At 44.2% G+C, this 12384-nt stretch overlaps 1 protein-coding gene across 17 annotated transcripts in view; it reads left to right on the top strand.

Moving 5' to 3' along the window:
- Positions 1-12384, top strand: part of TENM4 (teneurin transmembrane protein 4) — a 766066-nt gene that overhangs the window by 227873 nt on the left and 525809 nt on the right. The window contains exon 1 of one of the 17 annotated variants that reach the window (XM_039490310.1): positions 3378-3418. The exons of 15 other annotated variants lie outside the window; for them this stretch is intronic. The gene's annotated coding sequence lies outside the window, so the exon portion shown is untranslated. Of the gene's footprint in view, positions 1-3377; positions 3419-12384 lie in introns of those variants that run through there. One more of the 17 variants, XM_039490372.1, reaches the window with a different exon arrangement.

The raw sequence follows: 12384 nt of genomic DNA, 5'->3' as shown, positions 1-12384 counted from the left end.
GGACCCTGGACTTCAGAAAAGCAGACTTTGACTCCCTCAGGGAACCAATGGGCAGGAACCCCTGGGAAGCTAATATGAGGGGAAAGGAGTCCAGGAGATCTGGTTGTATTTTAAAGAAGCCTTATTGAGGGTGCAGGAACAAACCATACCGATGTGCAGAAAGAATAGCAAATATGGCAGGCGACCAGCTTGGCTTAACAATGAAATCTTTGGTGAGCTTAAACACAAAAAGGAAGCTTACAAGAAGTGAAACTTGGACAGATGACTAGGGAGGAGTATAAAAATATTGCTTGAGCATGCTAGGATGTAATCAGGAAGGCCAATGCATAACTGGAGTTGCAACTAGCAAAGGATGTGAAAGATAGCAAGAAGGGATTCTACAGGTATGTTAGCAACAAGAAGAAAGTCAGGGAAAGTGTGGAACCCTTACTGAATGGGGGAGGCAACCTAGTGACAGATGATGTGGAAAAAGTTGAAGTACTCAAGGCTTTTTTTGCCTCGGTCTTCACAGACAAGGTCAGCTCCCAGACTGCTGCACTGGGCAGCACAGTATGGGGAGGAGGTGAGCAGCCCTCAGTGGTGATTGGTGATTGGAAAAGGGCAAATATAGTGCCCATCTTTAAAAAAGGGAAGAAGGAGAACCCGGGGAACTACAGACCGGCCAGCCTCACCTCAGTCCCCAGAAAAATCATGCAGCAGGTCCTCAAAGAATCCATTTTGAAGCACCTGGAGGAGAGGAATGTGATCAGGAACAGTCAATATGGATTCACTAGGGGCAAGTCATGCCTGACCACCCTGATTGCCTTCTGTGATGAAATAACTTGCTCTGTAGATATGGGGAAAGTGGTGGACGTGATATATCTTGCCTTTAGCAAAGCTTTTGATACGGTCTCCCTCAGTATTCTTGTCAGCAAGTAAAAAAAAAAGTATGGATTGGATGAATGGACTATAAGGTGGATAGAAAGCTGGCTAGATCATCGCATTCAGTGGGTAGTGATCAACGGCTCGATGTCTAGTTGGCAGCCGGTATCAAGCGGAGTGCCCCAGGGGTCAGTCCTGGGGCCGGTCTTGTTCAACATCTTTATTAATGATCTGGATGATGGGATGGATTGCACCCTCAGCAAGTTCGTGGATGACACTAAGATGGGGGGAGAGGTAGATATGCTGGAGGGTAGGTATAGGGTCCAGAGTGACCTATACAAATTGGCAGATTGGGCCAAAAGAAACCTGATGAGGTTCAACAAGGACAAGTGTACTTATGACGGAAGAATCCTATGCAGTGCTACAGACTGGGAACCAACTAGCTAAGCAGCAGTTCTGCAGAAAAAGACCTGGGGATTACAGTGGACGAGAAGCTGGATATGAGTCAACAGTGTGCCCTTGTTGTCAAGAAGGCTAACGGCATATTGGGGTGTATGAGTAGGAGCGTGGCCAGCAGATCGAGGGAAGTGATTATTCCCCTGTATTCAGCACTGTTGAGGCCACATCTGGAGGATTGTGCCCAGTTTTGGATGTGGATAAATTGGATAGAGTCCAGTGGAAGGCAAGAAAATGATTAGGAGGCTGGGGCACATGACTTATGAGGCAAGGCTGAGGGAACTGGGCTTACTTAGTCTGCAGGAGACAAGAGTGAAGGGGGATTTGATAGCAGCCTTCAACTACCTGAAGTGGGGTTCCAAAGAGGATGGAGATAGGCTGTTCTCAGTGGTGGCAGATGACAGAACAAGGAATAATGGTCTCAAGTTGCAGTGGGGGAGGTCTAGGTTGGATATTAGGAAAAACCCTTTCACTAGGAGGGTGGTGAAGTACTGGAATGGGTTAGCTAGGGAGGTGGTGTAATGTCCATCTTTAGAGGTTTTTAAGGCCAGGCTTGACAAAGCCCTAGCTGGGATGATTTAGTTGGTGTTGGTCCTGCTTTGAGCAGGGAGTTGGACTAGATGACCTCCCACTTCCAACCCTGATATTCTATGATTCACCTTAGGGAGTATTCCCAGGGGAAATGTTGCTCGTAAGCGGCAATTGCTCTTACAAGGTGTTGCTGTAAACAAGCGTTTACTGTATTTTATGGCATACTGAACATGGCACATGTTTTCCATTGAGCTGGATGTATTGAAGGTCTTTTAATGCTGTCAATTTTTTGTTATAGATTACATTAGTTTATTCTAGACTGTATGTTGACTGCCCATTGCTGTGTTCGATATAGGGACTAGGAAGTGTTTATTCATCTCTGGACAGAATTCCACCCCAACATGAGTCTCTTAAGTGTCTGTAGGTCAGCACCATGTTTGTTACTCACATGCAAAGTTTTGATGGTAGGATTTCCTGACAACAAAAATGTTGTGGCTCTCTGAAGGAAAGAAAAAAAATGCTGCAGACAAATTGTTCCCCTTATTGTTAATGGGGTAATAGGAAATGTTCGACTTTAGGAAGTGTTCAAACTTGCTTATTCCCCTACAGAACTCCCTGTGTTTGAAATCTTCTGAAGAACATAGAATCATAGAAATATCGGTCTGGAAAAGATCTCCAGAAGTCATCTAGTCCAGACTCTTGCACTGAGGCAGGACCAAGTAAACCTAGATCATCGCTGATGGGTGTTTGTCCAACCTGTTCTTAAAAACCTCCAGTGATGGGGATTCCACAACATCCCATGGAAACCTATTTTAGAGCTTAACTATCCTTAGAGTTAGAAAGCTTTTCCTAACAACTAATATAAATCTCTCTCGTTGCAAATTAAGCCCATTATGTCTTGTCCTAACTTTAACTGATCCTTGTCATCTTTATAACAGCTCTTAACATAATTGCAGATTGTTATGCGGTTCCCCCCTCCGTCTTCTTTCCTCAGAATTAAACTTGCCCATTATTTTTAATCTTTCCTCATAGGTCTTTTTGTTGCTCTTTTCAGGACTCCCTCCAATTTTGTCTCTCCTAAAGTGCGGTTTGTACAAAGGGCTGTCGAGGTGATGTTCTTGATATAAAAAGTGATTGTCGTGTCCTTCTTTTCCCCAGTGATTCTGTTATTAATTGGATATGGGACTTGATTTTCCTGTCACGTTGGTGTAGATCAGGAGTAAATGCATTGATGTAACTGGTGGTAAATTGATAGGAGACCAGAATCTGGTCCCTGGCATCTCATGGGGTAGATTGCTACTTAGAAAAGACATTTACTGATTTTAAACTAATTTGGGGGTGTAGCAAGGTGGACCCCTGCTCCTGCCCTGAACGGGTAAAACAGCCCAGGAGAAGGCTGTGGTTGGGGCAAGAAGCCTGGCTGATTGGGGAAAGGAGGTTCAGCTGTGGCCATGCTCCAATCAGGCCCAGCTGGCCCCTATAAGAAGCTGGGAGGCAGAAGCCCAAACAGTCTTTCTCTCTCTCTGTATGTAGAGGGAGAAGGGCCTGGCTGCTGGGAACTAGACACAAGGTACCTGAGTGAAGCAGGGCTGGGGGAAGGCAAGAGGAGCTGGGGATCTCCAGCCTGGAAAGACCCAGGCTGTGGCCTAGCATTGGGCTAATAGGTACTGGGGGTTGCAGAGGCCAGCCCAGGGGTAGGCCAAGGCAGCAGGTCCAAACCCTCCTTGCCAGTGATGAGTAGGCTGATACTGCAGTCTGCCCCAGGGTGTGGGGCTAGACAATTACTGGCAGTAGCCATATGCTGAGGTGAGGTGGAGATAGAGGATGGGGGTTCCCTGGGGAGGGGAGACCCTGAGAGCAAGGGGTTACTTCTAGGGGGCAGCACCCCAGCTAACAGGGCACCGGGTCCAGGGAGGGACATGGAGGCCAGAGGACAGGCGGATCACCGGCCTGCAGAGGGTGCTCCAGAGCTGAATTGAGCTAATTCCCAGAAGTCACCAGCAGGAGGTGCCGCAGGGGTGAGTCTGCTCCTTACAAGGGGCCATATAGTTTCCTAAAATTTCTGGCAGCTTGGAGTCTTAGGCCATGGCTACACTTGCAAATTTGCAGTGCTGCAGCAGGGTGTGAAAACACACCCTCTCCAGCGCTGCAAATTGCGGCGCTACAAAGCGCCAGTATAGTCAAAGCCCCAGCGCTGGCGCAGCCCGCAGCAGCAGCGCTGTCTTTCCTTCCCACAGGAGGGACACGGGACAGCTGGCTTACGCTTTGACTACTGCTCGCGCTAGCGCTGCAGCGCAGCGCTTTGAAGTGCAAGTGTAGCCATAGCCTCAGTATATCACAAATACACTCTACAAGCAGGAGGGAGATGGCTATTCATTCTAAAGTCTGAGATGCCCCAGGCTAGCTGCTGATATCCATTAGAAGTACTCTAAGGTTGGTTATAGAGAACATTGTACTGCTGATCTTGTCAAAGAATGTTGGTACTAAATAGCTAGGGCCAGATTCTGTTCTCATTTACATTGGTGTAAATCAAGAGTAATGAAATTATTCCAGATTACAAGAGTGACTGCCAGGAAATCCTGTCTCTGTGAAGACAAGGTGGGTGAGGTGGTATCTTTTACTGCGCCAACATCTGTTGGTGAGAGAGACAAGCCTTCGAGCTTACACAAAGCTCTTCTTCAGCTCTCATATCCTGGGGAAAACACAGCATACAAGATACAACTGATACAGTAGGCTTGATATAAGCCTGACTCACCACTGGTTTTATCCTGATGTAATCCCTTGACTTTGGTGCTGAATTCAGCCCATGGAGTGTGCAAACCGTAGGTTACAGAGCAAAGAAATACAGTTATTACTATACTACTGATTTCAGTGTGACCTCAGTGAAAAAGGGTGGCAGTATTTTGCCCTAAAACAGATTATTTCTAACCAGGCATATACTTGCTTGCTGGCGCTATTTAGACCCTTACTTGTGGAAATTAGTAGCATTTATGCAGCAGCATCAAGTCATTACAAACCACTGTGGGGAAAAACAGCCTAGTACTTCCCAGGTTAAGGTTAATCCGAGAGATAAAAGGCACACTTAAAAAGAGCATTTTGATAGAGGATTTAAAAACAGAAACTTCCTTACATGACCTTCTAACTATTTAAGCCACTCTTCCACTCCCCACCTCCAAGCCTGTTTCTGGACTCAGGAATGCCACTACTGGTAATATTGTTAGAAAACATTCCTGTCTGGAAATGATCTCTTCCTAATACACAGATGATTCTGTATGGTTTTGTGTGTCATAGGTGGGGGGAGAGAGAGCGCATACTGGATGACTGACCACAGGTGGCAATTCCTGTTAGTGCATTAGGATAAATGTGAGCACTCTACTGCATTGTGTATCCTAAGCAAACCATTTCTCTAAACGGGTGCTGTCCCATCGGTGATGCATTTTTATGGTCCAACTTGCAGCATGCACTGGTGTGTTCCATTTTATCCTCCACCCCTTTTTTTTTTTGCAGTGTAAACAAGACATTTATAGATTATTTCCTTCTGCTCTAAATTACACTAGTGTAAACTTAGAATAACTCCACTGACATCCACGAAATCATGCCAGGATGAACTCAGTGTAAATAAGATCAGAATCAGGTCCTCTGAATTTGGTGATATTAGGTTTGCTCCACTAATTCAGGATTGTTTAGAGTTGCAGATTAATTTGGGTACCAGTTCTAAATGTCATATTTGTCCAAATGGTACTGACTCTGTTTCCATCAATTATAGTGTCTTGCTTATAGGAGGTTAAAATGGACCCATTTATGAAGATTAAGAAAATGTAGTGTCAAATCTTTTTTCCTACTCAAGCCACTGTGCTCCTGTCTTGGTGCCAACCTAAAATTTTGTGCTTTTTCACTCCATGTAGCAATCGCTTCTTTGGATAAACATGTTTCATTTTTCAGTTCCTCAAGTTAGCGGTCCTAATAGCTGTGGGTTAAGTTACCTGTTGACTGATTTATGCAGTCTGTGTGGATCCTTAGGAAATGGAACAGACCATATCCTATCCACGTGTGTAATAAAACTGATCAATCTGTGATGGAAACAGTCCTCGACTAGATTTTGACTAAGTAACCTTCAATGATTCCAAAAGTGCTCTGATGAGCTGTCATGTCAATATCATGCCTTGGAATCAAATGCATATTAAAAATAGTTCCTAATTATGCTGTTTACACTTCCCTTGTGGCTGTAAGCTACTATAGCCTTTAGGGGTAATCATCAAGCTAAAAGAAAACTCCCTCACTGCTGTATATAATCTGCATTTCTGTGAAGGGACTAAGTCTCTAGTTTTGACAGCATCAAACCTTTAGTTTCAAAGTAGCATTCAGGCTTTGGCAGAAACTAGCAAACAAGCTAATTGGGCCTGATTGTGTTTCTCCTACTGGTTGTAGCACTGGTGTAACTCCATTAATTTCAGTGTAGTTAGTCCTGATTTACACCAGCGTATATGAGATCAGAATTAGGCCACAAGATTCCGCAGTTAGAATTTTGCTGATCATTTCTTTGATGAGCTGAAACACAATCCAAATCATTCCAGAGCCGTATCAAACTTTCAGTGCCTCACAGCTGGTTTTGGATAGTGAAGTCAGAAGCTATGACTAAATTGAAGTAAGAAGCTGTTGTATTTACACAGGGCCAAATTTAAACACCCTTGCTTATCTGGAATAGCCCCAACAAATAGTCTTAGAGAGAGAAACGGGACTACGTACGGAGCTATGTACTAGCCAGTATGAACAAGGGTGGCAGAATCTGACCATACCTGTAGTCAGTTGCCTAATGGGAGTCACATCTGAACTGGACATTCCCTTGCTGTAGTTTGTGTGCATCACTAACTTCGTAACCTTAGTCGGTCATTCATAGCGTGTTGATGATAAGGTAGTTTGAAAAACAAGTTTTCCCTTGTGTCTGTGCACTCACTGGGCTGGGAGAGATTAAAAAGAAAATGGGAAAGTACATGACGGAGATTGAAGATTCTGCATTACCATAAATAAGAATGAGCGCCCTTTGTGCTTCTAATCTGCTGTTTGAAGTACCATTACGTAAGCCCAGCATTTATTTATTGGAGAGGATGTGAAAAGCCATTTCAAGTAAAGATGATGCCTCTGCAATATAAAAACACAAGTTTTAGGTCAGTGCTGAGATGGTGGATGAGAAGGAGTTGCACCCAATGAAAGCTTGTTCAGCTGGTAGGATTTCAATTCCTTCTGCTGAGATAAAGAAGATCAAAGTGTTTAAACATGTTGATCCACTACTAAGGGAAATTTTAGTGCTAGCAACACAGAGCAGCTGCACCATTGCTGGCATGTCTAAACTCACAGCAGGGAGCTAATTGGTCCTTTGGATGGATTGGCTATGCAAAAACAGGTCTGAAGCAGGAGGGCTGCTTCCATGCGCACAGTGATGGGGATCTGTGCACAACCAGAGAAATGCAGATCTTCCGTATTCAGGATTATCAGGAGGGAAAGAACGGTTAGGAGAGGAGGGTAGTGTGGTGCGGGGGATGAGGGGGACAGGGAGAGTATCTCTACTTGTATTCAATTTGTATTGCACGGAAAGAGATCCTATCGGTTTACTCAAGATTAGAGCATTAGCTTTGAGCTCTCCTTGAGACACATTAAATAATGAAATGAGGGAAAATAGCTCAAAGTCAAACCATTATGTTATTTGCACAGCATTATTGTGCGTGGATAGAATGGAGAGAGGGGCTATGTTAACCAGAGAATTCCTACTTTTTAATTAAAATTGAAATGTTATTTCTCTATACATTATTAATGCGTTTTTGTTGGGGAAAAAGTCATGAGGCTTGTTATGCTGTTTAAAAAATCTAATGTAATATTCCTATTAAAACGATAACTCTAGCAGAGAGAGGATATTGGTGTAAAGGCAGTCTGTCTATTTAGAGTCTTATATGATCTCATCACCAGAGCATCAGACTACCTCACAAGCATTAACAAACTGATCCATACAACAGCGCTGTGAGGCAGTGTGATTACTTCATTTTACAGGTGTGAAACTGAGGCAGAGACAGATTCAGTGACGTTTCCAAAATCAGAGAGGAAATCTGTGGCAGAGCTCAGAATTGAACTAAGTCCTAGCCCAGTCGGACTTAACAACAAGACTATTCTTCTTCATGAGGAAGCTAAGGGTGCTGAAGAAAATGTGCAGATGGCTATTTTGTACGTTTGGGCTGTGAATTTTGAGAGACGCTTGGGGTCTTTTATACAGTGCATGCTAATATAAGCATGAAAAGCCAATGCAGTAATTCCATTGACTGAGAGTCTGGCTCAGAGTGTCCTAAATGTAAAATGGTTTCAGAGTAGCAGCCGTGTTAGTCTGTATCCGCAAAAAGAACAGGAGTACTTGTGGCACCTTAGAGACTAACAAATTTATTTCAGTATGAACTTTCGTGAGCTACAGCTCACTTCTTCGGATGCATAGAATGGAACACACAGACAGGAGATATTTATACATACAGAGAACATGAAAAGGTGGAAGTAGCCATACCAACAGGAAGAGTCTAATCAATTGAGATGAGCTATCATCAGCAGGAGGAGGGAAAAAAAAACTTTTTTGAAATGATAAGTAAGATGACCCATAGAAGGTGTGAGGAGAACTTAACATAGGGAAATAGATTCAAAAAACCCCTGTGCTTAGACAATATGGCATCTTAGGATACACCAGGAAGAGGAGACTGTGACCCAGTCACCTCACTAACTCCACGTGACAAGGAGAGATGTCTTGCATTCTCCCCTCTTGGTAGGGGTTACAGCTGCCAATGGCACAATCTTTACAATACATGCTTCCATAAAATCTGCCTTATTAACTCTGACTGTTGGGCCCTCATATTTGGTAGCTAGCATGTATGTCACTCTTTTCTTTGTCCCAAATGATCATAACAGAATAACAAACCTTTCCAGCTTTCCATGTAGCTAATATTTGAAATCTGTTTGCCAGAAGCTGGGAATGGGTGACAGGGGATGGATCACTTGATGATTACCTGTTCTGTTCATTCCCTCTGGGGCACCAGACATTGGCCACTGTCAGAAGACAGGATACTGGGCTAGATGGAGCTTTGGTCTGACCCTATATGGCCGTTCTTACATTCTTATCTTGTGCACAGGCAGTTATTCCTTGACTTTAGCAAAGCTTTTGATACGGTCTCCCACAGTATTCTTGCCAGCAAGTTAAAGAAGTATGGGCTGGATGATTGGACTATAAAGTGGATAGAAAGCTGGCTAGATCGTTGGGCTCCACGGGTAGTGATCAACAGCTCCATGTCTAGTTGGCAGCCCGTTTCAAGTGGAGTGCCCCAAGGGTCGGTATTGGGGCCGGTTTTGTTCAATATCTTCATTAATGATCTGGAGGATGGCATGGACTGCACTCTCAGCAAGTTTGCAGATGACACTAAACTTGGAGGAGTGGTAGATACACTGGAGGGTAGGGATAGGATACAGAGGGACCTAGACAAATTAGAGGACTGGGCCAAAGGAAACCTGATGAGGTTCAACAAGGACAAGTGCAGAGTCCTGCACTTAGGACGGAAGAATCCCATTCCCTGTTACAGACTAGAGACCGAATGGCTAGGAAGCAGTTCTGCAGAAAAGGACCTAGGGGTTACAGTGGACGAGAAGCTGGATATGAGTCAACAGTGTGCCCTTGTTGCCAAGAAGGCTAACGGCATTTTGGGCTGTATAAGATGGGGCATTGCCAGCAGATCGAGGGATGTGATCATTCCCCTCTATTTGACATTGGTGAGGCCTCATCTGGAGTCCTGGAGTCCAGTTTTGGGCCCCACACTACAAGAAGGATGTGGAAAAACTGGAAAGAGCCCAGCGGAGGGCAACAAAAATGATGAGGGGGCTGGAACACATGACTTATGAGGAGAGGCTGAGGGAACTGGGATTGTTTAGTCTGCAGAAGAGAAGAATGAGGGGGGATTTGATAGCTGCTTTCAACTACCTGAAAGGGGGTTCCAAAGAGGATGGATCTAGACTGTTCTCAGTGGTACCTGATGACAGAACAAGTAGTAATGGTCTCAAGTTGCAGTGGGGGAGGTTTAGGTTGAATATTAGGAAAAACTTTTTCACTCAGAGTGGTGAAGCACTGGAATGGGTTCCCTAGGGAGGTGGTGGAATCTCCTTCCTTAAAGGTTTTTAAGGTCAGGCTTGACCAAGCCCTGGCTGGGATGATTTAGTTGGGGATTGGTCCTGCTTTGAGCAGGGGGTTGGACTAGATGACCTCCTGAGGTCCCTTCCAACCCTGAGATTCTATGATTCTATATTCTATTTGAAGAAATTAGGTAGTAATTAATCTAAATTAATGATGATGATCTCTCATTGTTAAGATTATATAGGCTATGGAAAGGCTCGGGTAACTCTTAAATGGGGCCATTGTGATATCAGAGGTGACTCAACCTATCATCCCCCTTCCTTTGCAACTATTTTGCACACAACAACTTTATTGGTTGTGTTAACTCAGTGGTATGAGGGAGACTGGACACACATGTCAACAGTTCTCATTAGTAGATAAAATGGCCTGGCTATCACTTCTTTTTAGAGATTCTGTGGCTGCATAGTAGCTTGGGCATCAGTGGTTAGGCATCATGTCCGCACGGAACTGCTGTCTTAGTTACTTTATTCACTGAAACAGAATTGGAGGAACTGAGGAAGGATTAACCCTTAAAGCATAGAGACATTGTGATTCAGGAACTGGGTTCTCCCTACGCTCTCCCTTCACATAGCACTGATCTCACTAACACAGCCTTCGAAACCAATAAGTCAATTGCACATTAAGAGCCAGAGTCACACCGTACATTTTGGCTGCATTGCACCACTCTGACAGTGCAGAGTAGCTGCAAACCCAGCTTACCTGGTTAGCGTGCTCTGCCTGCTTTGTACTACTTTGGTGTACCAGTGAATTTACCCTTATCAGTTAATTTTTTTAAAAGATGATTTAAGGTTGATACTACATAGAGAATCATTAGACATATCACTTGATAGCATTTTCCATTACAGAAGAGATGTGGACAAATTGGAGAGAGTCCAGCGGAGGGCAACGAAAATGATTAAGGGGCTGAGGCACATGACTTACGAGGACAGGCTGAGGGAACTGAGGTTATTTAGTCTACAGAAGAGAAGAGTGAGGGGGGATTTGATAGCAGCCTTCAATTACCTGAAGGAGGGTTCCAAAGAGGATGGAGCTAGGCTGTTCTCAGTGGTAGAAGATGACAGAACAAGAAGCAATGGTCTCAAGTTGCAGTGGGGGAGGTCTAGGCTGGATATTAGGAAATGCTACTTCACTAGGAGGGTGGTGAAGCACTGGAATGGCTTACTTAGAGAGGTGGTGGAATGTCCATCCTTAGAGGTTTTTAAGGCCCGGTTTGACAAAGCTCTGGCTGGGATGATTTAGTTGGTGTTGGTCCTGCTTTGAGGAGGGGATTGGACTAGATGACCTCCTGAGATCTCTTCCAACCCTAAGATTCTATGATTCTTTTGTGTTTCCTGGTCAGTGTTCACGTGTGAAATTTTTAATATTAAAAAAACCTAAAGAAATTCCCAGACTAAAGGAAAAAAAAAGCAACCTAGTAAGGCGAATTAAGGTTGAGAGTATGTACCATTAATTTATTGATTAAAAACTGTACAGGGAACTTGTAATTATTATTGCAAAAACAAACATTCTAAACTCAGGAAATTCAGAGTTAAAGTTGCACTTAAAAAAAACCCAATCAAACATAGTAAAGTTAGAAATTTACACTTGAGGCACCCAAACAACGTTAATCCTGTCCTGTAGTGATGTCATGAGGCGAAAAATATGAAAAAAATCTAATGAATCTTTAAAAATAATTTTGATCTAATCTGGAGTCACAAACACTAAAATATCTGAACCCTAATCATATACTTACCATATTGCATCAGTACAGGGCAGGGTTTTTACACTGACATTTTAATATTTATTTTAAGTATAACCTTACTACTAAACTTCATGGGTTTATAATGCTTGGTTCAGTAATAATTACAACATCCTTGTAATGTTTTTTCCCCTTAAATTACTGACATGTACACTCCATCTTTTCTCCAGCTTAATTATATAACATAAGCTATCACGTGTTCAGGGTGGTGACTGAAACTGAAGAACATGTAATAAGGACAGCACCCACGCTGCTGACTCTGATTTGCCTTTACAAGCCATCCCCACTTCTGCAGCATCTTGTCACAGCCAGGTTGTGGGTCACCAGACCTAGTAGTCAGAGCAAGAGTCCAGAGTCATGTGCATGGGTGGTGGGTATCGCAGGCCAAGCCTTCCCAAACAGCCAGGTGTGGCCCCACCCATGCTCCGCCCCCAGACCGCCTCCTGTGTCCCTCTCATCCCCTGTGGCCCCAGCCCAGGCTGTTCCTCTTCCCCGAAGTGGGCAGGGGCTGGGGTTGGGGTAGGGCGGGCTGGCCATGGTCTGGAGTGGCTGGGGCCAGTGATCGGGATGCTCAGGCCACTCAGCACTCTGG

Source organism: Mauremys reevesii, linkage group 1 (assembly GCF_016161935.1).
Source record: "Mauremys reevesii isolate NIE-2019 linkage group 1, ASM1616193v1, whole genome shotgun sequence".
NCBI classification, from domain to species: domain Eukaryota; kingdom Metazoa; phylum Chordata; order Testudines; family Geoemydidae; genus Mauremys; species Mauremys reevesii.
Note: the sequence above shows the minus strand (reverse complement) of the source record. Positions and strands in the feature narration are given on the sequence as shown.